Genomic DNA, 13,122 nt, shown 5'->3' on the forward strand with positions numbered 1-13,122 from the left:
CGGCTCCCGACACGGCCCCGGAGCGGCCGCCCCCGTCGGGGCTCGAACCTGCGGCCCCGGGGCGCGAACTTCCCTGAGGCAGGGGCAGCCGGCGCGGCCCGCGGGCGGTGGGGGCGCGGCGCCCTGGGTGGGTGCGGCCCGGCGCTCCCGAAAGCAGCGGGGGAATGGGTGCTGCCCGTGACCTGCGGCACTGAGGGGGAAGGTTGGGATGCTGTGTATCGCCCTTAGATTGAGGGAGAAGACTGGGGTGCTGTCCGTGACCTGCGGCACTGAGGGGGAAGGTTGGGATGCTGTGTATCGCCCTTAGATTGAGGGAGAAGATTGGGGTGCTGTCCGTGACCTCCGGCACTGAGGGGGAAGGTTGGGATGCTGTGTATCGCCCTTAGATTGAGGGAGAAGACTGGGGTGCTGTCCGTGACCTGCGGCACTGAGGGGGAAGGTTGGGATGCTGTGTATCGCCCTTAGATTGAGGGAGAAGATTGGGGTGCTGTCCGTGACCTCCGGCACTGAGGGGGAAGGTTGGGATGCTGTGTATCGCCCTTAGATTGAGGGAGAAGATTGGGGTGCTGTCGGTGACCTCCGGCACTGAGGGGAAAGGTTGGGATGCTGTGTATCACCCTTAGATTGAGGGAGAAGATTGGGGTGCTGCCCGTGACCTGCGGCACTGAGGGGAAAGGTTGGGATGCTGTCACTCAGCCCCTAAATTGAGGGGAAAGGTTGGGGTGCTGCCAGCTGCCCCCTAAACCGAGGGGGGAGATTGTGGGGCAGGTCACCACCACCCAGAGCTGAGGCTATGCCAAAGGGGAGCTGTAGAACAATGTTACCGCCATCCGTGGTGTTCCGAGACAATGACATCCCTTCTCCCCTGAGGTGATAATGTATTTTGGGAGGTGGAAGGGGGATGGAGCCCCATGAGTTCACACTTACCAAGTGTACAGAAGTATCCAGGAATTCAGACATTCTGTGCCCTTCCAGGTGGAGTATATGAATGGTATCATATTCCTCTGAAAACCTTAGTTTGGCTCACAGTGCGCTTGCTCTCACACTATCAATTGCAATCAAACAGTTGATCCTTTGTAACTCAGCTCACATTTCAAGGCTTTGCATCACAAACACAAGGACAAAAAATACGCTTTCAATGAAATGGGAGATTTTTCTCATAATCTCATAACTCAGGTCTTCGAGGGGAAAAAAACTCCCAGAATTAAACTGTAAGATTTCTGAAAAGCCACTGGTGTGATAACTGCAGCAGTCACGTGTAATGTGTGTGAAATACTGGAAAAAAAATAATGAATTTTGATGGCTTTGTCATCCCCCTGGAATGCTGCAAAGTCCTGTTAATCTTTAAATGCCTGCCCATGGCTGTGCGCAGTTGCCCTGAACAGCCCTGCAGAAGTTGATGGGAGCAGTCAAAATGAAAAGTTGCAAATCAATCCCTTGCTTTGCCAAATGAGTAACCTGAACCAGTTTATCCATTAAGATGTAAATTGGCAGAAAGACGGGGAAAGCATGGAGGCTGTGTTTACTCATTTCCTGTAGAGGAGTTAATCAGAACGGCACTAAACGCCCCTGGTTATCTAGAAAGTTTACTTTATCTTTGATTTATTGTGCTTTTCCCTATCAGATGTGGAGCTGTTTTTCTAAGCATCTTACTGCTTTAGTGCCTGCTGATGCTGTCGAGTTTTGGATGCTCAGCAGGCAATCTTAATTCTTATCTCAAGGCATTTACCCTGCTAATATTAGACTGTTAATATCAGCAGTTTTGTAAATGCAACTTGTTTCTGTTCAGATAAAACATCGTAATTTGAGGGAATCTTGGTCACAGTTTTTCTAGACCCTCACATTTTATGAGGAAGGCAACATTTGGACTGACCCTGCTAGAGAGTCATAGCTCAATTCCTTTAAGTTTCTGCAAAGTCTGGTGTTCAGATTGCCCAGGTAATGCTGGTCATGAAAGCTTTTCCATGAGCTTCCATTATGTAGGTGAAATATATGCATAAAGGTTAAAAGATCAAGCTCCTAATACTATAATGATTGTAAAATACCTTCTAAAACCAGAATTTATAGCATTAGGCACTTCTGAAGTGTCCTCCAAAGACCTTTACAAGTGTTCAGAGGTTAAACTTTATCTCTCCCTTACCAGAAAAGCCTTAATATTTCTTATTTCGTTCCTATTTTAGAGATAAGGAAGCCACCCCAAAAACCCTGAGAGATATGATGGTGCACTATCATAGCTTTCAACGGATGGAATGAGTCCTGCAAAGACTGAATATAAACCAACAAAACCACTCAAGTGCCTGTGCTGTCCCCTTGTGTGGTATCCCGTGAGATGTTAGATTAGCCCAGAAAAAGCACATTAGAATGTATTTCATACTGTGTTCTGCCTAAATAAGACCTTGGGGCTTAGAATAGAACAGGTTCTGTCAAACCTTCTGTGATTCAGACACAATTATGCAAAATAAAACTGCTTTCCTTTTTTTGTTTGGTGTCAGCTTTGTTGACTCGCTCTGTTCGGTTTCACATGCAATTCTTTGTTCGCTTAAATAGATTGAGAAATGAATTGATTTTCTCTCCTCCCCATCTTCTCTATCTTAAAAGACAGTATTAGCAGATTCTTTCAGAACCCCGGAAACAATCCATAAATTAATGGAATTATTCTCTGTTTATCTGAAATACACTACTTCCTTGCTATCTCGTCCTGAGCCTTTCCAGATCTGTGGGGAGATCCATAACACTGGCAACTGGAGAGAGAAACCATCGCTGCTCTTAAAATTGTTTTCTAGCTATGGAGAAAGTGCACGCTCCGTATTTTACTTGCACTGTAATTTAAGAAACACGTACACAGTAAAGCAGGAAATCAATTTAGTTACTGAATGAATTCATGTTTTGTTAAGTTCGTGCTGAGCTATGTACCTTGAAAGCCTAATTCCTGTTGAATGGGGCTCCTCACAACAAAAGCAGGGACAGCGCTAGACTCTACCCTGGTACTTGCAGAGAGATTAAAGAGGGCTGTATCAATACCAAGCACAAAATATGATGGATATGCAAGATAGCAATATGCAAACGTTTCACTGTTCCTGCGTCACAACAGGCGGGCACGTCACCTTTTTAATAAAATTACAAACAAGTGTTGACATCATGTGTAGCAACGGGAAAGTAAACGAATTAAGAGAAGTGATTTTTATCTCAATCTTGTTATTATGTACCAGAGAATGTCTGTTAGGTGTCTTTTCAATGATTGCTTCCAATTTAGAGGGCTATTACCACTGATAGCAGTGCTCAGCACACATGTGTATTCTGTTTCTTGGCTGGAGAGGCAGAAATAGATCAGCACACTGAAACTGCTCCCCATTAATGCCTTTCCCTGGAAAGCTCATCACTGCTCTTCCAGTTGCAAAAAACTGGACTTTGTACCTTTCTATGTGTTCATCCCATGCTTTAAACTAGTAATTTCTAAACGTTTTTATTTCTTTTAAATAGAGGAAAAGTAGGGGGATTTAAATTATTATTTCCTTTGAAAAACTGAAGTCTTTCCAAGATGGATGTGAATGAGTAAAAGCCAGAAACAAAAAATCATAAAAAAAAAAAAGGAAATAAATTGAAGCAAATGAGATTATATATTCAGTGTCAAAAATGGATTCAAAAAAATCTTTAGTGTTTTTTACCAATTTATGAAAAGTCCACTTTAATAACAACACTGAAAAACAAGGTCTGAAACCTTGAACTTACAGTTGCCCAGTAGAATTTTCTTTTCTGGGAACATGAAGAAGTTAAGTGAAATTTCAGACACTTTAATCCAGTGTAATCAAAACCAGTGACATTTTAATGAAGTCTCATACTTTAATAAGACCTCCCAGCTACATTCTTTGATCTGTGTTTCCATTGTAATTGAGTTAATATATTGTACCCAATTCATCCAAAGGTCTTTGATAGTTTGGAAGAGCATGATATATGTATATTAAGCAACCCCATCCATCCAAGTACTTGAAACTGGAACATTATGTGCCCTTTTTAATTTGTTTCGTCACATATGGGTGACCACACTTGCCTAAATAAGCTATAGAAAAAATGATGAAATTTAAAACATGAACTATCATAGGAAGGTCTTAAAAGCATTTGTTAAGGAAATTACAACCTTGTTCTTTAAACTATCCCATATAATTTAAGAGAAAATTGTATTCTTCCTGTAAAATGCAATAAAACACCTCAATAGGAATGTGCAAGTTATATTAATCTCTCTTCAGTCCTGCAGCTATAGAAATGTAATTTCTATGATGTTCTCTACAGCTATTGCTGTTAAATTCTGCAGTGGCTTTCCTTGAGGGAAAATGACATTGAGTATTAGAGGAAACCCTTCTAAAGGTGAAATGTGTGTGGCAGGTGTCTCTTACCTAGGAAATGTAACTGAGATCAGACAAGTGTTCCTATGCTAGTGGAAGCATGGACTAGGAGCCAAACACCTGACAGACATCTTTTATCTCTTAAATTCAGCTCTATCATTTCAAGCTTCTTCAAATTTTGTATAAATTTAACCCCATGTGAACAGCCAAAATTTAAACAACGAAACTTGAAAATAAAGCCTCAGAGAGGAATAGCTGGTGCAAGCACATTAACACCTAACCTGTTTTCTTTACAGTGTTTACTAAGCAGATTTTATTTTATTTCCTGCCATTAACCTCACTCTCTGGCAGAACCACTGCCAACAGTAGACATCATTAAGCTGATAGAGGCTGTTGGTGGTTACCTCAGGCAGAACTGACCACGAAGCATCTGGGAATACACTTTCCACAGTGCATACCTAATTATATCCCTGAAACCATTCTCTAAAGCAAATGGGTAAAAAACTAAAATATTATAAACAATACTGGTCTACTTACATAAACCCAAGACATGAGCAAAAAGATACATCCCAGAAACAGCACTGAATCAGCAACTGAGATCAGAACTATGCAAGTCAAGCTTTTTTCTCCCAAATGGCATATATCTCATTTTGAACTAAAAGCTTTTTCTTCTGAAGGGATGTGTGGCTGGTATATTTTAATTCGGATATAATGATTTAAAGCACGACGTGAGTGAGACCTGTTGGATTGGAGAGACAGAAATGGAGTTCCACATCAGTGGAGAGTCCTGAATATCTTTATCTCTTTTGACCTTCAGAAATAAGAAACTAAATTCTGCAGAAACAAACATGCACCTCAGTCGTAGCGGCAATAAGGTGAAGGCTTTTTCTTCAACAATTTTTCCGCTGTGTGACATCACCCTACTCACTAGTGCTATAGTACTAGCTGGAGTAAAAGATCAGCCAGTTTAGTAAAAATGAGCAGTAAAACCAGAGCTGGTCTTTTGCAGGGAAAAGGGCCTTTTTCTCCCACTGCTCAGTGTGGCACCAAACTGCCATTTTCCCAGCTTCCCGCTGCCCCATCTGCTCTACTGCACAGTCTATGAGTGTAATAAAATATAAAGACTCAAGTAATGCAGCGTCCACACTACACATCTTGAAAAAAGTGTTTCATTCCTTGGTTTGTGATTTCTAGTTTTACAATATTTCTAGACTTGACCTGTTTGTAACCAACAAAACATTGATAAGTTGTGACGTACAATAAAGCCAGTGGTAGGACCAGGACACGTTTACATTTATGGCAATGCAGTTTAAAAAGCATACTTTAAGAACATGGTACATTAGAAAAATACTGCTGCTAACTTAAGGGATGCCTTTGCCTTGTTTGAAATGAGAATTTATGAAGAGTGTTTTGGTAAGTTTTATAAACTATATTCTATCATCTTTACAGGGTTTTCTTTACCTGATCAGAGAGATTTACTGAGTATCATAAACTGCAAAGAGACTAAAATAGCAGAAAACCTCTCACAGTTAATTGCAGCAAAACCATCTGAGTCCCATGAGACATAGAAAGCAAAATAAGAAATTCTGAGGAATGTGGAGCATGCTGTGCTATTTCAGTTGAGCTCAGGACAGCTAGAAAAAACAAATATGTGAAGGAAGTGACTGTCTGATATTTGCCCTCTGTTCTAATGCTAGTTAGTCTAATTCTTCTCTGCTTTCTTTAGCCTACATTCTCCAGCTATGCAAGATAATGATTTCCAAGAACCATAAAAGAGAAACACATGCATTTAATTGTCTTATAAATTGAATTATGATTTATGACAGTTTTTACATTTCACAAGTAAGATATTATGCAAATTTTCAGCAGACCCTTCTATTCAAAGAGCTTGCACGAAATATTTTTGGTAGCTTGCTACTTGATTTTATTTCTGAAAACAAGCTGAACGCATGTACCTGTGTCTCAAAGACCAGGCAGTACATGCTTAATTATGTTCAAAAATCTAATCCCTGAATGATGGAATGCAGCATAAGTCATTTCTACATTAGCTAAAGCATGCTTTAGAAGTGATGGAGCATCCCTTGCCATATGCTGTATGGTTCTGGCATTTGCATTAAAAAGAAGGAACAACCATCTTGAATAGCTGGATATATAGCCGTAGATAATTCTTCTTTCTTATCTCTTCTTCCAGATCACCTTGAATACGACACAATTCTTTTACCATATCTGCTAACATATAAAAATAAGATTGTGTTAGTGTGTACTTATATTAAAAACAGTTGCCAACATGTAACAGCTAATCAGACCAAAGATCCACCTGGCTGAGCATTTTGTTTCTGTCAATGTCCACTAACTCTGCAACAATTGAGGAAAGAAGGCAGAGACAAGGCAAATACTGAGCTATACTTCCCTCTGCTGTACTCTTGCAGCTTCCAGCAAACTGCAACTACAAGAATTCATGCAGTAGGAGGTTTCATTTGCAAAATAAACCCGCTCTGAGCATTAGCCCAGTGCTCTGAATTTATTGTAAAATGTCACATTGATTAATTTCTATCTATCCGAGCTGGATCCTGTACTGATTCCCCTCAAACAGGAGGCTGTCAGGATTTTAAGCAGTGCAGTGATAGAGTTGGCACACAGATTCCTGTTTGGTAGCTGCATCTTTTGAGGTAGGAAGTAATGGTACAGTGCAGATAGCACTGCAAGGCAACTGAGATGAATGCTTGTAAAGAAAAGACAAGCAAATAGCAATGCCTGAGGTGTGTGCTTTGAACTGGACAAAATAGTGAGGAAATTTCTCACTAAATGTCCTGGGTATCCAGAGGTTGAAATGCATTTTTACTGTGTTTATCTCATCTGAATTCACAACATCAGAGTATTCACATCCACAGAGTTTTGAGGATAAGGCTTCCGGACAGTATTAGGCAAATGAATTTTGGGGTATTTGGAAGCTAGAAAATCAGCGTCTTCCTTTCCCACTCATCCTGGTCTAAGAAAACAAGAATAAAAAGTAGTTAGCTGTTTCACAGTTGTCACCATATTGCAAAATGGAATGTGATGAGGGCTGAGATGTTATGTTGGGCTTCTCCTGTTTGGCTCGTGGGACAATTCACACTTTTGGAAGAGCCACTTACTGCCACTCCAGAGGAACATTTTTCCCTGATTACACATGGATTTCACTCCAGGGCTGCATGCTCACAGCTAAGTTGGAAAGGACATAGCTTTAAAGCTTTGTTGGTAGAGGGTAAGCTGGGCACAGTTTTTTTACATACTGCCTCTTTCATGATGTATTTTATTCTGCCCATTGGTGTGAGGCAGAAAGACAAAGCCAAAAAGACCAGAAGAATGGTGGGTTATGGACTGATTCCTCAGAGCCTGAGCTACCCTTTTGTAATGTGATGTTTACAGGTTTTGTCAGGGATTTCCCATTCTAAGCACGTTGTGCTTCACCTCAAAGTTACCATCTATCAATTAGAGTATTGAGCGGTGATGGAAGGCAAAATCAGAGAACAGGATTTTCCAGAAATGCCCTTGCTGCATCAGAGCCACAGAGGACCACAGAGATTATGCTAATTCCCAAGCCCCGGGAGGGAATTAGGATGTTAAGGTTCTGCAGCTCTGTCTGGACAGGGCCCCACGTTTCCCCCCATGTTACAATTACATGGGCAGGGTGCACGATGGAGGCAGAGCAGAGCACTGAGCAAGTGCAGGTGGGAGCGGTGTGAAATGGGATTAGTCAGGGCATAAGCAATAATATGGGATCACAGGAAGGGACTTCCCCCAGTGCTTCCTGGAATGGTGCTGGACACAGCTGGTCCTTGTCTAAATTTGCCTTTAATCATTCTCAGCATCAGGGTAATGTTTCCTTCTGCTGCTCCTGTTGCCTGAAACAGATTATTTCCAGGGAGAACAGTAAGACTTCCCAGTCATTATCTGACTGCCTGAGAGCTGCTGAATGTTCCAGAGGCACGTGGGTAGAGTCACCTCTGGAATGGCCAAGGTCTGGGAATGAGAAACATGTACATGGTTTAGACATTTTCCAGTGCCAAAATGTGGATTGGCTAAGTTCTGCAACCCCCTGTTTACCCTCAGCCACCTTACTGAATTTGCAATCTTCAAGAGGCCTCAGCAAATCAGGTCTTTGGGATTCTCCTCCTGAAATGAAAGGTAGTAATTAAAAATAGGATGGAATACTCTGTGTCTCATTCCCAATGAACACAATCTTCGGTATGTGTTTGGGGTATTTGTTGTACCTCTCGCTGCCTTACCCCTGAGCACAGGTGATTGAATAGTAGGGATGTGTCCTGAAGACCAGAATCTGCAAAATGCATCTTTTCTTGCAGTATTTTCCATGGAAAAAATATTGACACGACGTTTTCATATGACCATGACTAATATCAAGTGCTGTTCTCAGACATTTTTCAAATACTTTAAAAAAAAGAAATGAACTTCTATTACTACCATATGGAATCAGATTAGCCCTGCTGTTAAGGTATTCACAAGGAAGGCAAATCCTTCTATTTTCTCCTGCCCAAAGCAATAGCAAAATAGAAATAAGCTGTGTGATTACCAGTCTGTGGGTGATGGAATTCAAGGTCATGTTTTATTACTAATCATCTAAGCATCACTTGGAGCACAAAGCTGCACATGCAAAGCTGACTCTGCGCTACAACAGCATGGAGGTAACAGGGAAGAAAAAGAATTTCTTAAAATACCAATGATTTTTCTGGCACTCACACTATATGTACCCCACATTTTTATCTACAAATTAACTTTCATCTTTCTGCTTTTCTGTATTGTGTTTTCAGAAACAAAACTCTGCCGCTGACAAATGAAGGTTCAAGTACCCACAATTAAATGGCATGATTCAGTGTTTTTAAATTCTTAAGTGTGGTGCTGTGGGTCATGTCACAGGATTTAAATAGAGGAGAAGAACTCATCAGTAACTGCTCATTTATTCCTGTCTTCACTGCCAGGCAGCAGAAATAACACTCAGAAAATTCCTGTCTTTCCCTCACCACGGGATCACTTGGGGCTGGAGCTTCACTCCCAAATCGCCTGACATCCATTGCATAGCTCATCACCATTTTCATCCAGAGGAGCACAGGAACATGTTCTCTACCCACCTGGGCTTTCTGCTAATGCTTGGGGCTGTTACAGCCTAAGATTAATGAACTCTGAGCTTCTGTTCTACCAGGATTTGGGTGTTAGACATCTGCCTCTTGCTAGTGAGGTGCGACCATTTGTAGGAATGGTTTTAAGGGGCTCCTTTAGCATCCAGTCCTGCATAGAGCTTCCCTGGGTTCATCACTTTTCAGGCATACATGCCCACATAAAGAATGAGAATTTGAGTGCCAATTAACAGCTAATATCAAGTACTTGGCATGATGCCACAGACATCCTACAGTGTTAGAGTTCTAGTGTTTTCCAAAATTAATTTCCCTTTAAAAAATGTATCACCAGTCCTTCTTGATTACAAGTGTTAGCTTTTGTATTCATTAAATTGCCTGAATGAGCCCCAAGATAGAGGTTGATGACATTTCTTCAGTGCAACAGCTTTTTCCAGAATCTGCAGTTTGATCAAAGTGTTCCTTTGGAACATGGTGCCTTTTTTTTTTTTTCCCCTACCCCAAAAAAAGGTTTTTGCAAAAAGGTGGAAGCCTTTTTTACTTACAAATTTTATTTCAGTCATCTCAAAATCATTAATTTCAAAAGTCAGCATCGAATACTTCTGTCCTGTTAAATGAAGCAAGTCATGACAGCTTTCTGGACTTGAATGCATTGCTGCCACACCAGCCCCTCACCTAAAAGTTAGGGGTTTTAAACACATACCAAGGAAAGTCCTAGAGATGCTATAATACCCTAAGGAACTGCAAATTTATTTTATGATCAGCTTTTTGAAAATAATATTTTGGCTATCTTTCCAAATGCCTAGATTTGGAATTGGTGGTGTTATTGAATTGTTGACAATATTGACATTTTTAATTAGTGCCATTAGGTTTCAGAGTAAACAATTAAATTGCTGTTACTTTCAACAGGTTTACCTGGCTGCTCTGCTTGTCCAATGGTCCCAGGTGCCTCCAAACTCTGTCTATTGCAGAAAAACAACAGACATACCTGAGACAACAGCCAAAGGGTCTACAGAAATTACCAATATGAAAACCTGCACGATAATGAAATGCTGAGATGGTGGCTATAGCTGTAAAATATTAAAAAAGGAAAATGGAAGTACATACAAGCGCAGTATACACATTACATCATTCATCTGCATTCGGTGAGATTCTCAGTTTTAAATACATGTATTAAGCTGCTGCACAATTTCCTTTTTACCAGACCAGATTGTGAAAGAACGTCTAAATTCTTCCGCAAAATTTATGTTTCATCCCGCTGCAGAGCATGAGGTGCTCTAATGCACAGCACACAAATTGTCATGTTCTTGTCTGGGGAGCAGTCTTGAACTCATTAGTCAGTTTGCCAGCATAAGGAACATAACACAGAACCTGTGAGATGCATATGGTAACAACTTAGAGTCTTATGACCAATCTGGAATTACAACAGTTTGTGAATACCTCTGAAGTGAATTAGATCTATTAATCTATCTGATTTTGGATGGTTTTTTTAATCTCATGTCAAATGTTTCTTTGCAGATTTGGATGTTTTCCATTTTGAACGTGTGTGCTGTGATTAGAATACCAGAGTGATATGGATCATTAAAATAACATTTATCATCTCAAACTGTTATTGTTGGGTTTGGTACATATCTGGCCATTTTAATGGGTTCTCCTTAAAGAGAAACAAATTACTTCGTTTTCCTGGGATAGTCCAACGTGGTTTTGCAAAAGCCTTGCTTCAAGGCTGCCTGGACTGTCTGCTTGGTTCTCATAATGCTTATTGTTGCTGTGTTTTGGTTTGGCACTGTCCATCTCCAGGAAGCAAGTTTTGCCTCTGGAAGAAGCCTGGCACGTGGCACACTGCAGGGAAATGTGCTCCTTGCCAGAAAGGCTGAGTCCCACAAGAAAAATTGTTTGTGTAAAAGTGGGCAGCACAGCTTTCATTTGCTCTAATTAAAGCATAAATGTCATTGTTCTCAGGTTCTTTAAATTAGGTTTATTTGGGTCTATGCCACATTTTGGAATGCAATTAATGCGTGCCTCAGCTTTCTGTTCCCTTTAATGTCACAGGGGATGTATTTGATATGATGCTATTAATATTTTAACAGAAGCTAAAGAAACTGAGATTAGGCAAGTTTGTTATAAATTAAAAGCTAAATAGAACTCAGTGAATCAATCTTTTTTTCCTGGCAAGAGTAATTTCTTCTGCATGTTATATTCCTTCTATATATAACTTACATTTCAGAATCCTATCCCTGACATCAAGGATTTATACACAGTTCACCCAGTTATGGGCAAGATAATTTTTGTTGGTAATTACATGAACACTAGCATTCACACAAGGGTCATGGGAGGTTATTTAAATTATACAAATGTCATACAGATGTAAATGAATGCCCAGATACTGCTTTCATTGTGCAGGGTGGACTGTTTATTAGTCCATCAGCTGAGCACTGGAATCGAGCTATTACTCTGAACACAAGGTGTAAATGCTTAAGTAGAAGAATCAGGTCCCAGAAAATTGCTTAGATTTGTCATTTTAAAGGGCTAACTAAGAAGAATTCACAGACCAGTTTTAAAGCAGGTTAGCACAAGTTCTTGCAGAATCCCATGCCGTGAAATGCTTTCATTAAAAAGAAAATGTAAGGATGAAATGCCAAACTGTACCGTGACAGGCTGGGGTGTGGCTCTCCCACACTCACCTGTGGATGGAAGCAGCAGGATGGAAATGGAGTTCATAGAAGCACTGGACAGACTCCAAATCCCTCAGTGATGGGAACAAGTAGATCTTCAGGATCAATTCCTTTGGACCTCCAGGAGTTCTGAGAGAACCAAATTACCCAAAGATAATATTACATCAATTTTTGTACCCTTGGTACAAAGGATGAAGATAAGGCAAATAAAAGAACTAAGATGCAAAGGTAAATACAGTCCCAGTGCAAGGATTTCTGACTGATCACTAATTCATATTTGTAATGAAAAAGGAGTTTTGGATCCACAAAAGTAAAGTCTGGCATTGGTTATGTCACCTCTCATATGCTTCTTGGAGACAAATAGCAGCCTGTTAGTTGTAAGAGCTTGCTGAACCAGTGATCCCTAAATATGAGGAATGCAGAGACAGTGGTATTGCTGTATCACTGTTTTATCTGGGAAAAGAAGGAAATAATGTCTCCCCAGACACGAATTTGGCTTTGACACAGAACTGCACAAAGTCAAAAAACATTTTTTACAGTCCAGTGGAATTACATCTGACCAGCATTTCCAGAAATGCCTTCTAAAAATCCCCTAATAAGCTCAGTGGGTTATGAAGTAATGTTGGATAGCAGACCCAGAACAGCAAGAAACAATAATATATGTTGTTGGATTTATTTACTTATCACACAAGATTACTGAAATATGTGCTGGGAGAAGAAAAGGCAAGGACAGATACAGAGACACCATGTTTCTATCCTGTGGATCATGTTAGAACAATCTGGGGATAAAACAGGGAGCCAGATTGTCAAAATAGGGTAAGTGGATGAAAGCAGTTGCTTTCTGTGAGTACCTTCTTTGAGAATGACTGTCAGGAGACAGAACAAATACAATTTTACCTTGATATTCAGTAAGTGTGAGTAGTATTAGATAACTGTGTGAAAAGATATTTTAGAATTTCATTGGAGCAGCCTTCCATA

At 40.5% G+C, this 13,122-nt stretch overlaps 2 long non-coding RNA genes across 3 annotated transcripts; one reads left to right on the plus strand and one right to left on the minus strand.

The window, feature by feature from the left end:
• The first annotated feature begins 213 nt into the window (after positions 1–213).
• LOC125332571 lies at positions 214–2,479 on the plus strand. 2 transcript variants are annotated; one of them, XR_007206555.1, is made up of 2 exons: positions 214–676; positions 2,181–2,479. It is a non-coding gene; the product is annotated as an uncharacterized LOC125332571 (long non-coding RNA). The 2 variants fall into 2 exon arrangements; XR_007206556.1 differs by having other exon boundaries at positions 214–597.
• Positions 2,480–6,148: 3,669 nt separating this feature from the next.
• On the minus strand, positions 6,149–12,460 carry LOC125332714. The gene is made up of 4 exons (XR_007206592.1): positions 12,154–12,460; positions 10,385–10,431; positions 8,609–8,768; positions 6,149–8,495 (listed from the first exon to the last, which is right to left on the minus strand). It is a non-coding gene; the product is annotated as an uncharacterized LOC125332714 (long non-coding RNA).
• Positions 12,461–13,122: the final 662 nt, after the last annotated feature.

Source organism: Corvus hawaiiensis, chromosome 13 (genome assembly GCF_020740725.1).
Source record: "Corvus hawaiiensis isolate bCorHaw1 chromosome 13, bCorHaw1.pri.cur, whole genome shotgun sequence".
Lineage (NCBI taxonomy): Eukaryota > Metazoa > Chordata > Aves > Passeriformes > Corvidae > Corvus > Corvus hawaiiensis.